Genomic DNA, 16,777 nt, shown 5'->3' on the forward strand with positions numbered 1-16,777 from the left:
GTTTATTCGTCACATACATATACATACTTTCTTACATATATGCAGTGAAATGTAAATATTGCATGCCGATTGATGATTGAACGTTGAATTGATGGTTTATGGGATAAATAGGTGCTGCTATAACACATCAAGTGAATGAGTAATGTATTGCAATTCATGCTGTCGCCATAAAGTTCCCCATGTCATATGTGTGGAAGATTAGGAATCAAAAATCCTGTAGGCCTTAAAGTTTGTTAAGAGTTTTTTGTTTTTTTCCCTCATTGTGACAATACCAACCAAAGGCTTTTTGAAAGCTGCATTAAGTCTGACACAGCATGGCAGATTTTAAAAGCAAAACCTTTTAGTCTGCCCATACAAGTCAGTTTGCATGCGCTAATGAAATTAGTGTTTTTTACTGATCCCTGATTTACGCCCATGACCCATTTAGCTTAACTTTATTTGGCTGCAGCGGTGTTGTATTAAACTCTGAATAGGCTGTTGATCTCCATTCAACACTGCCACTCTCACTGACTTTGACTCAAAGTTTTTGGAAGGCCACAGAGCCTTGCTCTTGGCAGACTCCCCGGTCGTATTGGTAGGAGTGCAGCTCACTTTGTTGCCTCTGACGTTAGTCAGAAACATATTCCTTTCTGTTTTGGTGTCATAACAAGTGGAACTCCACGGCTTCAGACCGCCACCACAGACATCCACAACACAAGGCTTTGCACAACGCCCACTGCTGCTTTTAATAGCCCGCTTGTTATATGTGCACTCTCAACCGTGATAAAGCAACCCCCCAAAACAAACGAAAGGACAATCTGGAACATTTAGAAAGACAAGCGAAAATAATGTGATCGAGACTTGCGATAATTCACAGGAATGAGAAACGCCTTGATGTTTTGAAGTGTTATCGTTTTCGGTGTGAGAAATGGGAGGGAGGGAGAGGGGCTGTTTTGCATGTGGCTGGATCCATGCACAACATTTCCAACACAGACCCTGGCCCTGTCCCTGAGTTATGAACCCCCCCAAACACACACACACACACACACACACGCCATTCTGACCACACTGTCTGCAGCCTATCAGAGCATGCCCACAATCTGACACCGTGGGCTATAGATTCTCCATAGTGACATCACTGCTGCCTCGAAAAAGAAGGAAAAAACAAAGGAATAAAAAACGGTGCCGAATTAGCAGTGTGTGGAATCCCACCTTCAGAAGATGCCCCTCTCTCTTAACTGTAAGGATATGCCAAAAAGTCTGCAGCTGAGACCATGGTGTATGTGTTCGTTGGCAGGACGGCTTGGAGGGCAGCGTTTGTGGCAACGCCACGACAGGGACTGTGGCGAGGAGGAGAACACAGAGGCAGGGACCAAGTTGCTTGCTGGCCTTAGACATGGGCTGGCCCAGCTGACTGAATGGCTGGTGCACAGAAAGATAAAGGTGTGAGAGAGGTTCAAAGATACTACTTAGGGAGCCATGGCAAAATTACAACACTGCCCTACTGGGTGACCACACTGAGATAACTACACAGTCGACACTAGAATCAAAACACGGACTGGCAGGCGTGCCACAAATGGAGGTCATCCAGCCCCATCTGGCGAGAGGCCTGAAGAGCTCCTCTGAAACTTTGTTTTTCAATGCTTTTAATGACCCAATTAACAATATCACTGGGCTTTAATTACCAGAATAAAATGACGGACATAGGAGAGTGCTAGGCTTTTTAGAAACTGAATTCACTGGCCTGGTCCTGGGCATGAAGAACTTAGAGGCCAAATTAATGACTGGAGCTCCCACTGCTACGAGATTAGGGTGGGTGCTGCCCTCACTCGCAGCACCACCTTACCCCCTTAAGACCCTAATATACTTGCTTCTTACTATGCAAATGCATAGGCCAGATGGTTGCCCTGCGTATCCTATGTTCCTTTGGACTTTTGGTTGTGCACGTCTTCAAAAGTACACTATGCAAACACTACGCACCCACAAGATGCAATTCAATACATGACCAGTGGGGGCAATATATCAGGATGTGTCAGGCAGGTCCGCAGCTGACTCTGAACAAACTACAACAATGAAGGAAAGTTTTAAAGAGAAACTTGTATTACTTGCCCTCAATTACTCGTATTGACAGCGAGAAATATTCTTGCCAGAATAGCTGGCGTTAGATCACGATAATTTTACAAGTTGCTATGGGAACCTGCAAAAACAAATGGAAACAGTTCCAAGACAGTTATGTACAAAGGGGGAGATGCTGAGGGAGATGCTGGAGAAACGGAGCAGGATGGTGCCGATGCTGTGCGTTGTCTGGTAGTCATTCTCGAGATCTCTTCTTCTCAAAAATATATTACAGTGTCGGCCACGGATTCAGCACTCGTCTCCCCCCTGGTGGATAAAAGTTTTAATCCTCAAGGCACACGCAGTACGCAGGGAAGTAGGTGGACAATGATACATGTCCCAGTCACTTGTCTATGCATACGTGTCGTTAAAATCAAATATTTTGAGTGCTTTACACTGCAAAAGCAACACCAGAGATGATTTGAGAAGAAACGACTCTTTGCCTCACAGAAAAGGGCCACGCTTAGCTTAATTCAAGTCAAGTCACATTTTAGGTGTCCAAAAGGGCTGAAAGATCTCTGTAGGCTTGGGATGTAACTGGATTGGTGCACTGCATATTAGGCAGATTAAAGTTAATTAAGATCGTTGTTGAAAGAAATTCTGCATACATAAACTAACAAACAAACAAACAAACAAACAAACAAACAAACAAACAAACAAACAAACCCTGGAGAAAACCTCTCCTTTCTAAGAAATCTCCAATTAATTTGTATGCCGGTCTTGAAATCCGAGCTCGAACCAGTGCCGCTCGCACAATCCCACTTCTCTAAATCAACAACAACATTAACAGCAGTACACGTGCCCTAAAATAATGCCTCCCCACGGACCCCTGAACATGTATTTATTTGGACAGCTCGACAACAGTGCCTGTATGAAATCCCCTCGTAGTTCTTTCCCAATGCCTAACAGTGAAACAGACTCCAGTTTTAGCGTTACAAGTCACTTTATATTTTTTTTGGAACACACTTTTTCCAATGACTGTGTTTTAAGGACAAAGACAAGGACTCGTCAATCTCTTGCAAAGACAGTAAAGAGACGGTAAAAAGAACCGAGCTGTGCCTTGGTAGTCATCTTGAAGTCGTAATACCTGCTATGGCTGAGTGAACAGCAGTTATTATGAATAATTGAGACTTGTGGATACATACACACAATGTCACAATGTCATGTAATTGGCTATCGTCAAGCATCGCATCGAAAAGATCGGAAAACTATTTGGGGGGCTGCACTGGGGGCTGTGTGTGTGTGTGCGTGGGGAGTGTTGGAAATGTGTGTCGAAATGTATAAATGTATTGACATGGCTATCGACTGAGACACACTGTTAAGTATTGTCTTCTTACTGGGTGTTTGTACTTGATAATTGCTAGGACAAAGAGAGGGGTGATCAATGTCGATACAATATCAATTTGTGATTGACTTTATCATGACGTAACTACTAACCAGTTGACGGAATGCAACATAACAACCAACGAAAATTGCTACCATTTGTAAACAACATTTATTTTTGGATGGGCGAGACATTTACATATTCATTTTGGGCCTCGGCAGAACCACAAACTAACTTTTATGGTATATCTAGATACCAGTACAATTTGTGGTTTTGGGACAAGGAAGCTGACAAATCTAGGGGGGCAGGGAGGGGTATCCACGTCTGTGCGTCAGTGAAAGGAACACTGCTTTTTCATTTTTTCTCTTTTTTTTTCCTGGGTGGAGAGCGGGTGGGTGGCTAAACACTGGGAGCTGCGAAGACAGTAAACCGCCGCGGCCGTCCTGGGCAGAGGCAGAAACCGCCGGGCCTCAGACTGGCTTGCAGCAGTCGTGGTGTCCCTCGACCAGGGACTCCGGAGTCTACCATGTTATTATAGCATTATCCAATCCACCAACTCCGTCTAGCCCACAGGGATCCCCCCCAACCCCAACCCCTACTCGCCCTTTTAAATGGCTTGTTCAACCCCCCCACCCCAGCATCACCTCACCACCTCACCCACACCCCAATCGCCCCCACATCACAAGAGGTCATGCTGTAGTGTTCGACTTCTTTGACGATGGGCAAAAATGCAAGTTTATGGGAATGAAACTTTTTACTGGGGAGACTGAAGTTGTTGGTTGTAATGCTCTACTGAGGGCCGATATAGTTTTTTGGAAGCGTATTGATGTGTAGTAAAAATGTACCACATACGTACCAATACCAGCCACTCAGAAAGGCCACGCCCAGCCGACTGCCAACCAGGTACAGTATATCCATTGATTCCATTCAGATAAGCACGGACCTGTCACTACCCTGTCAAGGACCAGCCGGCCATTCTAGGTGGCTGCATCTGTATATATATATATATTTTTTTTATATATACATTCCACCTTCCAAATGCTAAAGGAAAGAAAGTAGACAATTGAATGTAAGAGCACTAATTCAAGGCAGCTAATTAAAGCTAAAGGACGATACAAAATTCAACATAATGCCGAGTGGTTAATATACCAAGGAAAACCTAGGAGGCATAACCACATTAAACGGAGACATAAAAAAAAATCCTGAAGCAGTTGAACTTTTTTTCATCTCTTTCTTTGAGTTTTTTCAGAAGACTTGCACAGAAGAATATTTACTGTGCGTCTGTGATGAACTGCTGCTTTTTTGGTTGGTTTACAGTAGTTTCCATGTGCAAAAGGTGTCCTTAGAGATTAGCTTGAGTGAAATTCTGTAATTCCAGCCTCTTTCTTCCACTGGTTTTTGCTACGGTAACGTAGGGATGGCCAAGTGGGGGTTTTGCCGTGGGAGGAAGGCGCCAGGGAAAGTTGTCAAGTTTCCAGTAAAAAAAAATAAAAAAAAAATCTAGGACTTGAAATGGCTACTAATGAAGACTTCTCGTTGCAAAGAGGTAATTGGGGAACCCCGAAAGTACAGATAGATTTTTGGAAATTGAGAAATGCTGTACGAGCCCAGTTGTGCCTGAGCCCGATCACAGGAGGCACCGCTAGGGTCAACAGCCCAGATAATTCCATTACTCTCAGTGAAAGACTGTGGCCAGAATGCGGGGCGGAGGAAAAAAAAAAAAAGCAGTGCATAGGCCGATGAAATTTATAATTCCTCACTGCTGGAGACGCCTGCCTGGCTTCTCTTGAAGTGCCTGGAGTTAGATTCAATTTCCAAGTTGACTTTCTGCCACGCAAAACAAATCAGACAGATCACACAACTATTAATAGCATACGAAAATACCACTTAATAACACCACCAAGCCACATGCTGAGATTAATATGAGTGTATGTGGTCTGTGTTTGTGTGCGTGTGTGTGTGTGTGTGAGAGCACATAGACTTGAGTATATGATTGAGACTATGAGTGTGTATATGCTTATGATTTAAAGTTTTCTGTGAACTGTGCAAAATCATCATTAGACGCGCTTTCTGCGTTAATTTGTGAATTCGTAAAATAACAGTTAACTCTTGTTATAACAGCCATAAAATGGAGTGCCATATTTTTTAGATTTTCAGAGCTATAGTGGAAGAAGATCATTAATATGGTGAGTACCAGTAGTTACCAGATTCAGGGCTTGAACAGTCAAGCGAAAGAGCTTCAGAGACAATGAGGAGATGCCCGGTTTGCCACTGTAACGTGGGAAGATGTGCAAGTGATATCGAAAGTCTGCTTCACATCTTCAGTGTGCAACAAACATAAAACACGGCAAATAAGCCAAATGAAAAACCACCATAAAGTGATCAGATTTTGAAATGCATCGTAAAAAATAAACAAACCTTTTTGAAGTGAAAACACAGGCAGTGGACAATCTGCGATATAAACACTGCTCCCACTCAGACAACTTCAAATATTCCCCAATATTTGATTAGCTTTTATCAGTCAAAAATATCAGAAGACTGTATTCACTAAGCACTTTATTAGGAACACCTGTACACCTACTTATTCATGCAATGATCTAATCTGTCAATCGTGTGGCAGCAGTGCAATGCATAAAATCATGCAGATACTGTTCAGCAGCTTCAGTTCATGTTAACATCAACCATCAATCAAAATGGGGAAAAAATGTGATCTCAGTGTTTTCGACCGTGGCATGATTATTGGTGCCAGACGGGTTGGTTTGAGCATTTCCGTAACTGCTGATCTTCTGGGATTTTCACGCACAACAGTCTCTAGAGTTTTCTCAGAACAAGTTCATGCCCGTTCGAAGACTCGAAGACCTTTTTATGTCACAGTTTAACAAATATAAATGATTAGGCTGCATAAGGCTGCAGTGGGCACAGACCCACCAAAACTGCACAGTTAAAAACTGGAAAAACGTAGCCTGGTCTGATGAATCTCAATTTCTACTGAGGCACACAGATGGTAGGTTGAGAATATGGTGCCAACAGCGTGAATCCATGGACCCAACCTGCCTTGTGTCAACAGTCCAGGCTGGTGGCAGTGGTGTAATGGTGTGGGGATTTTTTTTTGTTCGCACACTTTGGGCCCATTTACACCAATCAATCAACACTTGCCACAGGCTATTTGAGTATTGTTGCTGACCATGTGCATCCCTTCATGGCCACAATTTACCCATCTTCTAATGGTTACTTCCTTCCATGATATTGCATCATGTCACAAAGCAAAAGTCATCTCAAACTGGATTCAGGAACATGACAATGAGTTCAAGGTTCTTCAGTGGCCTTCCCAGTCACCAGATGTGAATCGAATAGAACACCTTTGGGATGTGATAGAACGGGAGATTCTCATGATTGTGCAACTGACAAATCTGCAGGCTGTTTTTTTCTGTGTGATGCAATAATGTCAACATGGACCAGAATCTCAAAGGAATGTTTCCAACATCTTGTGGAATCCATGCCAAGAAGAATTAAGGCTTAAGAGCAACGAGAGGCCCTACCCAGTATTAGTATAGTGTTCCTAATAAAGTGTTGAGTTAGTATATAGTGTATGCTGTATACTGTATTCAAAAATCAGTTTCTTTAATGGGCTTTTCATATTGTGCATATGGAGTTTTTCAAACCTTAAAGGACCGCTTCCCTGCTCATTTAATTTTCATTTCTTTCTTTAAGTAAAATATAGTCTGCGTGAAATGTAACTGATTAAAAATTATGTCTTCAAAGTTAAACGATATTGGCAAACATATGCAATCTGACAGGGTGGATCAGCACAAAAATATATGCTCACTGACTCACTGAGTGGGAAAATGGATTCTGGAATCAACCACAAACCATTGTAGAAAGAGTATGCCACTCTTTCAATTACTTGACTGATTTTGATACATATTTAATGTCCAACAGTCATTTGCAACCACTTTAATGGGTATTTTTTCTTCTTTGTCAAGGAAAATAAAATAAAAGCCTATGTTCACATCCCAACCTATTTCCAGACACTGCGTCACAAACAACGGCCCGAACAGTAATCATAAACTTTAAAAATAATTCACTCTGTACATTTGGAAATAAGAGGATAATCATCTTAGGAGTTTCATTGCATAAATAGTACAAATGTAAACCACAAATGAAAGCAACATCCCGTTAACATTTATTTTCGTGCAGCCCTTTCCGCTGTCACATTTCAGGGGACAAGTACAAACACTAACGACAGTAAATGCATTAGACATTTGCCGGATACTCATTTATGAGCAATTGTTGGAATTAATGTTGATTCCTCGATGACTAATAAATAACAAGAAAAACAAATGCAAAAATTTTCCCTTGAAGACTATTTAAGCCAAATCATTTCAAGTAATCGACTGAAATAAAGTGACACTGTCACTCTGGTCATTTTCAAGTCATCAACTTCTACTGTAGTGTAGCTGAGCATTCAATTTCTTCTGTCACCAGTGCTAAAAATAGTGGAAGACTGCTGTATGGGAATTTCTGCCATTTGTAATCCTCACATAGACCAAAGTCGGAAAATGGCCCCATCCCACACCATTTGGCATTAAGATGTAGATGGATCTAATGGCTCTGTTTATTGAGAATAAATCTAGGCTAGAAGAAGACAGGAGAAACCATGGCTCTAAAATGTTTGGAGGATACCAAGGGAGAGAACACGGTCCAATCAGCCCTGACAAGGTAGTTGAAGAAACCCCACCCAGGGAGAAACATCAAGATAAAAGGCCACCTCTAGCCAATTTCAGGTCCTGGTTTCCCCCTATATTTTCTTTTTGACTGGGGGCTGTGGTAAGTCATTGACCGTGGCAACTGGTGGTTAATGAAGCAGGTTCTCACCCATACTACACTATGGCTAGTATCAATGATGCAGTTATTGTCAGGGTGGATGTTAAGGCTAAACAACTTTCTAGAGCTGAATTAATGACGGAACTTGTGCAACAACACACAGGGTATCATTAGCAGCATATCTCTAAAACTGCAATTAAGTACAGTAGTGATGCAAGACTCGCAAACAATTTGTTCATAGCAAACTAATATTTTGAATGACTCAATAATCAGAAGTCACACAGTCAAAATATTTGTTTGTTCATGACTCGGTAACTAACATAACATAACTGCAGCCAGGGGCAGAGTGGAAGGTAAAATCGGCCCTGGCATTTCATGGCCATAACGGCGAACAGGGGCGTTCGCAAGGACAATTCTCTGTGAACGGGGGGAACAGCTCAAAGAAAGTCAAAAGTCAGACCCAATTGTCAAGCAGTCAACTGGGAGAACGCCTAGTACTCCCAATGGCCAGTCCACCCCTGACTGCAGCTAGCAAATCTTGATGAAAAGAGTAAGAGTAATTCGCTCACGACTCGAATCTCGAACGAAAAGAACTGAGACCCAAACCCATTCTCCAATAAGATCCAATAGTCACAAGTCACACATGCTCAGCTGGTGGCAATGACTCCTGAACCGATCCGAGAGCCGTTAAGTGCCCTCCCAGCTCTCATTCGGAGTCGGGAGCAACACAAGCGCCTAAAGCAGATACAATGACTCCTGAACTCTTGAATTCCATTCACAACTCAGAGTCGACTCTTAAATAAAAACACCTCATTGTCGCATCTCATCTTTCCCTGCTCTGTTTTCACCGGCGGGACCCCCCCCCCCATCCCCCCACCTCAAAAGTTACACCAACTGAATCAAACGAACAAAGAGTCAACAGATATTTCACAACTGTATTCACAACTCCACAGACCCTATTTTTCTGATTCTCATTCATCGGATGCCATGTCAGGGAGCACTCCATGTTCCTGGGATGCGGCTGGAACATAACTCTAAGAGGGTTTCAGGCACAGATAGAAGCAGGTGAGAACTAGAAATTGACACTGATGTGCAGTTCAAGGTTGTTTCAATAGCAAATCCAGCAAATTATCCAGGTTGATTTGTCCCTTAAATTGACACCTCCACACAGAAACTGTCACATCGACAAAATAATTTGTTACAATAACAGCATCAGTCTTATATAATAACATACTATACATCATGTCGATTTCCTAATGTACTACCCGCATAAGGCTCAAGGCAATTTGAGATATCCCAGTTCCGACCTCACGTTATCGTAACATGTTAAGATAACGGAAGTGCTAAGTTTGACTTTTGCCACCTCGGGCAATCAGTCTCAGCTGTAGATCCACAATATGCTCTGTTCAATAAGCAACCGTTGAATAAATAAACAGCTTGTTACACAGAAACTAGTGGTGTCGGTTATAATGAGTTGGACCTACAAGTTGGTGCAAGCTGTCCGACAAGTTTTTTTGTTACCTTATTTTGTACAATCACGTGTACGAATGGTTACTTAGACCGTTGTTTTCCACTACAGTAAAATAACATACAGTAATATGTTAAGATTCATTTTCATTTCATCAGTTCATTTTTTGTCTTTTATTTTACCTAGTCTGCACCCTACTCCTTCAGCGACTCTGATGTGATTTCACTTTTGTTCAGATCTACGCAGGGATGACGTTTTGTTTGTAGAGCCTCGGCTATTCTCCCTCAGAGAAAATGAAATGTGCTCCAGTGCATCACACGGTCTGGCAGAAGCCACTCGGCTCCCACTGGAGCTGACGTGGACAGCCCAGGGATCGGGAGCAGTCTCCAGGGCTGAGACGCGGTGCACTCGTAGGAGGCAAGACGAGTCGGCGACCCGACGTGCACAAGCCCAAATCCGACCCCCCTTAGCCAAACATAGACGCCCTCAGACCAGACGGGCACACGCGTGGAAAATGGATTGCTTTCTTGATGAAACACAACGAGATTGCGGGGGGGGGGTGCTAGGCAAACAGTAAGTGGGCGTCCAGGGAAAAATAAAAGACTACAGCCCCTGTGTTTTGGAATGATTTTTATTTTTTTTGTCTTCAGAGACCATTACTTAATAAGTGTAATTGAGAGTAAAAAAAAACACCTCATTGTCGCATCTCATCTTTCCCTGCTCTGTTTTCATCGGCGGGACATCCCCCCTCACCCAGAAAAGTCTAGCTACTGGTGTTTTTTGTTTCACCTCAGGGCTAACAGCCATTTTCTGAGGTTTAGCATCGTGGTTTTAATGCCATACCTCAGTGACGTGCAGAGAGGATCAAGAGACTGTGTGTGTGTGTGTGTGTGTGTGTGTGTGTGTGTGTGTGTGTGTGTGTGTGTGTGTGTGTGTGTGTGTGTGTGTAAGAAATAATAATAAAAAATAATAATAATCAGACACCCCCCCCATACCCCAAAAAACATTCTCACATGAAGATCATGTGAATTTCAGAGTCAAAGGACGGAACAAATTAAGACATACCACCAATGTATGTCATTAATTCTGACTGTGTGAATTTCAGCCTAATGTTGTAGTGTGTGTGGTTTTACTTGCGCGTGCATGTGTGTGTCTGTTCCCTTTGGGAATTGAGGAGAGCAAAGTCAAAATAAAGCACTGGGTGGGAGGGACTGAGTCAGTCAGTGCATCCATCTAATTACATATGCAATTCATAGCATCTGTTTCCATGATGAAGTGCTGTGGTGATGACCAATGAGTGATGTCAGAGGGAGGCCCCTCACAATATATATATATATATATATATATATATATATATACACAGTATATATTTCCCAAAGTGAAAACAACCAAGCAACAGGAGCCCTTTTCTTTGCGAAGCGAACCTGCAGGCCTCCCTCCAGCAATCCCAAGAAGTGTGCAAGGTGTTCGGGGGCTAACACGACATAATCATTGTTCTTTAAAGAAGAAGAGTTGCTGGATCTTCACAAAGGTCCCCAGAACGTATGACTGACCTTGGGGAGGGCGACCGAGAGGAAGTGTGTATTTTGTGACGAGCCACACGGATTACATTGGGTGATTCCAATATATGTTAGTATAGTATAAGTCCATATAAGTTATTGAGGAGCTGATTTTTTTTTTTATTAGGTAAGTAGAAAAATCCCTCAATGCTCTACCAAGACTAATAGGCTTTTGTAGGCTATCATCAGACTCGGAACCAGTGTAATGTGTTGTGGTGCATTAGCTGTGGTAAAATGAATATTCTGATAACAGCTCTATTTGCATATACACAATATTCAGCAAATCAAAACTGTTAAGTGAGTTAAAACATCTCAATCCCCACCTCTCTCTCTCTCGCTCTCTCTCTCTCTCTCTCTCTCTCTCTCTCTGTCTCTCTCTACTGGCAGCTACAAGCTAACCATAATCAGATCTAATTAAGAGCAGGGACTCTGACAGGGTCCAAGTGTGACACATGAATGGATTATATACGCCCATCTGCAAAAGTCACCCGGAGACAGACAGAAAGAGAGACGGACAGACAGACAGGCACGCAGTTGTGGAAGGGAAAATGGATTGCAGGCGCCTTTTACTCCCACCCCTCAATACCATTTGCTCCCTTAAGGCTCTTCCACCACAAGGGGGCCACACCCGCATAATACACTCCAGTCAATATTGGATTTCTACCGCTTTTGTGGAACCCCTGTATGTTAAAGGTTTTTATTTCAATTGGGGAATTACATAGTGAATTTCGGATTTGTGGACTTTGATTGTGGACTTTGGAATTTTGTTCACTTTGGCATGATATGACAAAAAGAAACACAAGTTGTTTTTTTTCAACAAGAATCTTTATTCGTCACATGACACACTGCACTACAACAACACATGCATATATATATATATACACACACACGCTTTTTGGGTGGTGGCCAGTGAAATGTGGCCTGTGCATTTCTCCCATCCTGGCTTGTACTTCCTCCGGGGGGGCAGCCAGGAGCAGTGGGCCGCATTGCAGCATGATGTTAGGTGGAGGAAACCCCATGTGAGCACGGGGAGAACATGCAAACTCCACAGAGAAAGGCCCCTATTTGGGAGACAACCCACTGGGGCACGGTGCCAACAGCGCCCCAGGTGAGAATTGAACCAGGACCTTCTTGCTGTGAGGCAGAAGTGCAATGCACTGCACCATAAAAAAAATGGGTATTTTTTGTATTCACACTGCCAGTAGGAACACTCAAGTGACAACAGCACATATATATATATATGCACACTTTTTGGGTGGTGGCCAGTGAAATGTGGCCTTGGCATTTCTCCCATCCTGGCTTGTCCGTCCTCCGGCTGCCAGGAGCAGTGGACAGCATTTGTCGACGTGCCCAGGTACCAATCGTTGGTGATGTGTGCATGTTTTTGGTGGGAGTCCTTACTGATGTTAGGTGGAGGAAACCCCATGTGAGCACAGGGAGAACATGTAAACTCCACACAGAAAGGCTCCTATTTGGGAGATAACCACCAGAGCACGGTGCCAACAGGTACCCAGGCGGGAATCAAACCCAGGACCTCCTTGCTGTGAGGCAGCAGTGCAATGCACTGCACCAGCGTTATATTTGTTATATCATAGGCTTGTTAACAAATCCTTAAGGTATTCTGAAAATGTTCCAGAGTTTTACCTTTATGTGCTGTTATGAAGAATTCCCCCTCCGGCCACAAAGCGGTAGTCAGTGTGCATTTCTCTGGCGACCGCACGTTGTACTGCATGTAATTCATACGTTAAATTGGTATTTAAGGGGGGGGGCATAGAGAGAGAGATAAAGTAAGTGAATGAAGTGCCACTCTCTAGAGGTGGAAATGATCCCCCTTCCTGGGAAAAAGAGAGAGCTGCTCCCCTCAATATATCATTATAAACATAACTATAACATTTTAATATAATTTATTTTATTTATATAATAATAATATAATAATGTAAACTGAAAGCACTTATAGACTCAAACAATGCCACACCATGAGTGTGACATCTTCCCTCCTCTCCGCTCCACTTTGCCAATTTGTTGCCATGTTCCTAATTGAAAAAGAACAATTCACAATTCAAACATGTCACCGCCATCTAGGCTGCCGCTGTTGGAGCTAAGGTACGGGATAAGCCAAGGTAAAGATCTAGAATGAGAGTTTGTGTGTGGGGGGACGGTAGGGTTAGGGTTAGGGTTAAGCAGGGTTTCGTTTGTGCCTGATCCTGTCGGAACGTGATCCGAGACCTCCCAAATTGGGACCAGCACCTATTTGATTGGATCTGGCACCTCCTCAGAAGATGCAACAATATTTTCTATCGGTGCGCTGCACATAGCATTGTTTCTTGTGTCTTTCTTGTTTAGTTTCAGCACAGACACTGTGGTTTAGATATATTCGGTGGTAGCACCAGAAAATGCGTAATGGAGGGTGGGCGATCCTCGTTCCACTGTGTGTCCCCAGTCCCCGTTTCTCCAAACAAAATAAATAAAGACAGTGTGTTTTTATTTAAGATGTACCGCCCCGCTCCAAGCACACATTACGCGACTTTTTTATGCTGGATCGGCAGCCTCTCTGTGTTCCGGCACCTCCTAATTTACAAATCAAGCACTGGGGTTAGGATTAGGGTTAGAAAAGGCCACCCCTGAGATGGACAGGAGTTTGAGTGTGAGTTTGGACTCTTTGTCAACCCTAAATCACCATCGTCATTGATCAAACTGCTCTCTCCCTCCCTCCCTCCGTCCCCCTCACATGTCTCACATTTCCCTCCAAGCGGTTGCCTCTCCATTCCTTCCCAACACAAAACAGCTGTTAATCGCCTTGTTCATGGATGCCATGTCATTTAATCGCTGAAAAATTCAGCATTTCAGAGCCTGGGACTGTCATGAACCCAATTAGCAAGAAGCTATAAGGTGTGAGGTCCCCCGGGAGGTGGGAGGGGGTGGGGAGTGCATGACTTATGGCACCGACACTTACCAAGTGAGGGCAACAGTAGAGGCCTTTGTGAGAGGAATTGTTTTCAGGGGTATGAGGTATGGGAGAGGCATGAGATGGCGGGGAGGGTAAAGTGGCACCAAGATTAAAAAGCGGACATTTGTTTTGTGTGTACACTGTACTATGCCAAGATGTAGCAATTTTCTATGAATGTAAAACAGATTTCCTGGCTCTCACCCCATAGAGCGCTCGCAGCCAGGAAAGAGTGTTTTTTTTCTTTGTTGTGTGTTTTTTTTTTTTTAATACCTGTTTATATGCAGGTAAAGTAGCTTTCGCAGAGTGGAAGCTTATGAGATGTTTTTTTCCAGTGGAGTGTCAGGTTAAAGCAGATCGCAAACAAGCACGACCAGGTATTCCTTTGAATTTCATATACAGTAGAGAGATGGAAAAGAGCTTTAGACATCGTTTATGACGAAAGATGTTTGACACTGGAGGAGCTGCTATAATTTTAGGTGGGGGGAAAAAGTGTTCCTGCAGTGTTTTAATGGGGCTATTTTTTGTATGGACTTTTTTAAGTGGACTCTCTCTCTTGCTTTGAGGCCCTAGCCGTGAGCGAGTCATTCCCGTCAGCTGTGCTGGTCTATCAGATCTCATCCTCCTGTTAACAGCCACTGGAAATTGGTGCTGTGCTCTGCGACTAGTAATTTTACCTACTTTGCAAAAATAATGCATCCATTGTGTTCCCTTGAAGTAATACAGTGTCCATTTTCAGTGAAAGCTTCTGGTCATAATCAAGGACACACAAAAAGACCAAAGTCGCCAAGCCAGGAAGTTTGAGAAAATGTAGTAAATTGAAAACATAGCCTCTCAGACCAAGCCTCTGAGCCGGTGGCAGAGCCGGGTGTTGCATCAGAGCACATATAGGGAAGCCCTGATAAATATCTACATACACACACACACACGTGGAGCGCATCTCAGAACGTATGCTGTCTACGCATATAGGATTAACTTCCATCAGAAAATTCGTCATCCCCTAACCCCCCCTCCCCTCCACCCCCACTCCACCGCCTCCTTTTTGGCAATTCTGGACCCAGTTCAGGAACACTGCCCTATTTTGAAAAACCTTGGAGGCCTTCCATAATGTTAGCTAAACATTTTGGAAGCACACAACGGACTAATCCTTGGCCTTTTTTCTTCTTTGTATTACTCCCTAACGCTCAGCGCGTCCAGAGGACTCTGTAAAACCAAAAGCTGAGGAAGGGTGGTTCAGATTAGCCATTACAAGCAAGGCTGATTAAAGTGGCCCCAAAACAAGCAAGGCTGGCCACAACGGGCTTAGCATGTATGGTAGTCCCTTGTCCCTACCCTCAGTTAAATTCTACAGATGGTCTCTCTCTCTCTCTCCCTCTCTCTCTCTCTCTCTCTCTCTCTCTCTCTCTCTCCCTCTCTCTTTCTCTCACTGCTCAGTCATTGCTCAATTCCCCCTTGTCACTTTGATTGACGCGCTGAAATTTCAACAATGCATTCCAGCTGTAGCCCTTTACGATTAAAAAAACAGATCCACCACCAAGATCATCAAAAATCACATATCTATTGGGGTAATGTATTAACACATTTGCAAGAAAATCACTTGGGGGGAAGACAATTTTACAGAGACTGGAAAGTTCGGGATTTTCGATTTTTGTGTTTACAATATCTCTGCGCTGTGTGGAGAGACACGATAATGGAATGGTTTAAAGTGTAGTCGAGTGGCAAATTGGTAATGTTTCTTGTTTATGTGTGGTTGGGGTTCTGTTGCAACACAAAAGAAGCAATGCAAAGATACATACCTTTCTTATGTGTGTTTATGTGTAGCATTATGGGCATAAGAAGGAAAAGCCTGTTAGGTTGTTCCAAGCAAACAACTGAAATGCCGCCGTTATTCGCACATGGACAATAGAAAACTACTACCCTAAAGTTGTCGCGGTTGATGAGGCCAACCCTGGAAGTAATCCATTCATTTTAATATGAAGAGGTAAGAAAAACAGTTGAAAACGTTCCTCCGCCTTCCTAATCCTAATCAGCCTGCATAAGGCGTGGCGACCAATCCTGACCTTGATAACAATGGTGTGTTCACCACCCTCGGCTGAGCTTTTTGGCAGGTACAAGAGGGTCGACCTAAGCCCAGAGTCATCAGTCTGCGCACACGCGTGCACGTGTGCACGCACACACACACACACACACACACACACACACCTTTGACCTGTCACTGCACATTTAATAGCATAACACACTATGATACTAGAATTGTCTCCAAACATTAAGACTACCGCAAAATGATCTTCACTGACTAAATAGATACATTTTATAGAATGGAATAATATGGAATATTTCACATTCTCACTCGAGATTTGTACTTGGATTGACTCAAACCTACTGAGTGAGTTTTCTTGAATTGGCACTTGGGGGTGAATGATGATGTTAAAGAATGGAGGAATGGAGGCATTTGTGTATGTGTATTTGGTAAATACACATACACAAATGCGCTCAGGGACACACACAACACACTCCTATAAGGTCTGGATCCAGGCTCTCTCCATTAGGCTTGAACCCTTTAG

This window comes from Zeus faber (genome assembly GCF_960531495.2).
Source record: "Zeus faber genome assembly, chromosome: 21".
NCBI lineage: Eukaryota > Metazoa > Chordata > Actinopteri > Zeiformes > Zeidae > Zeus > Zeus faber.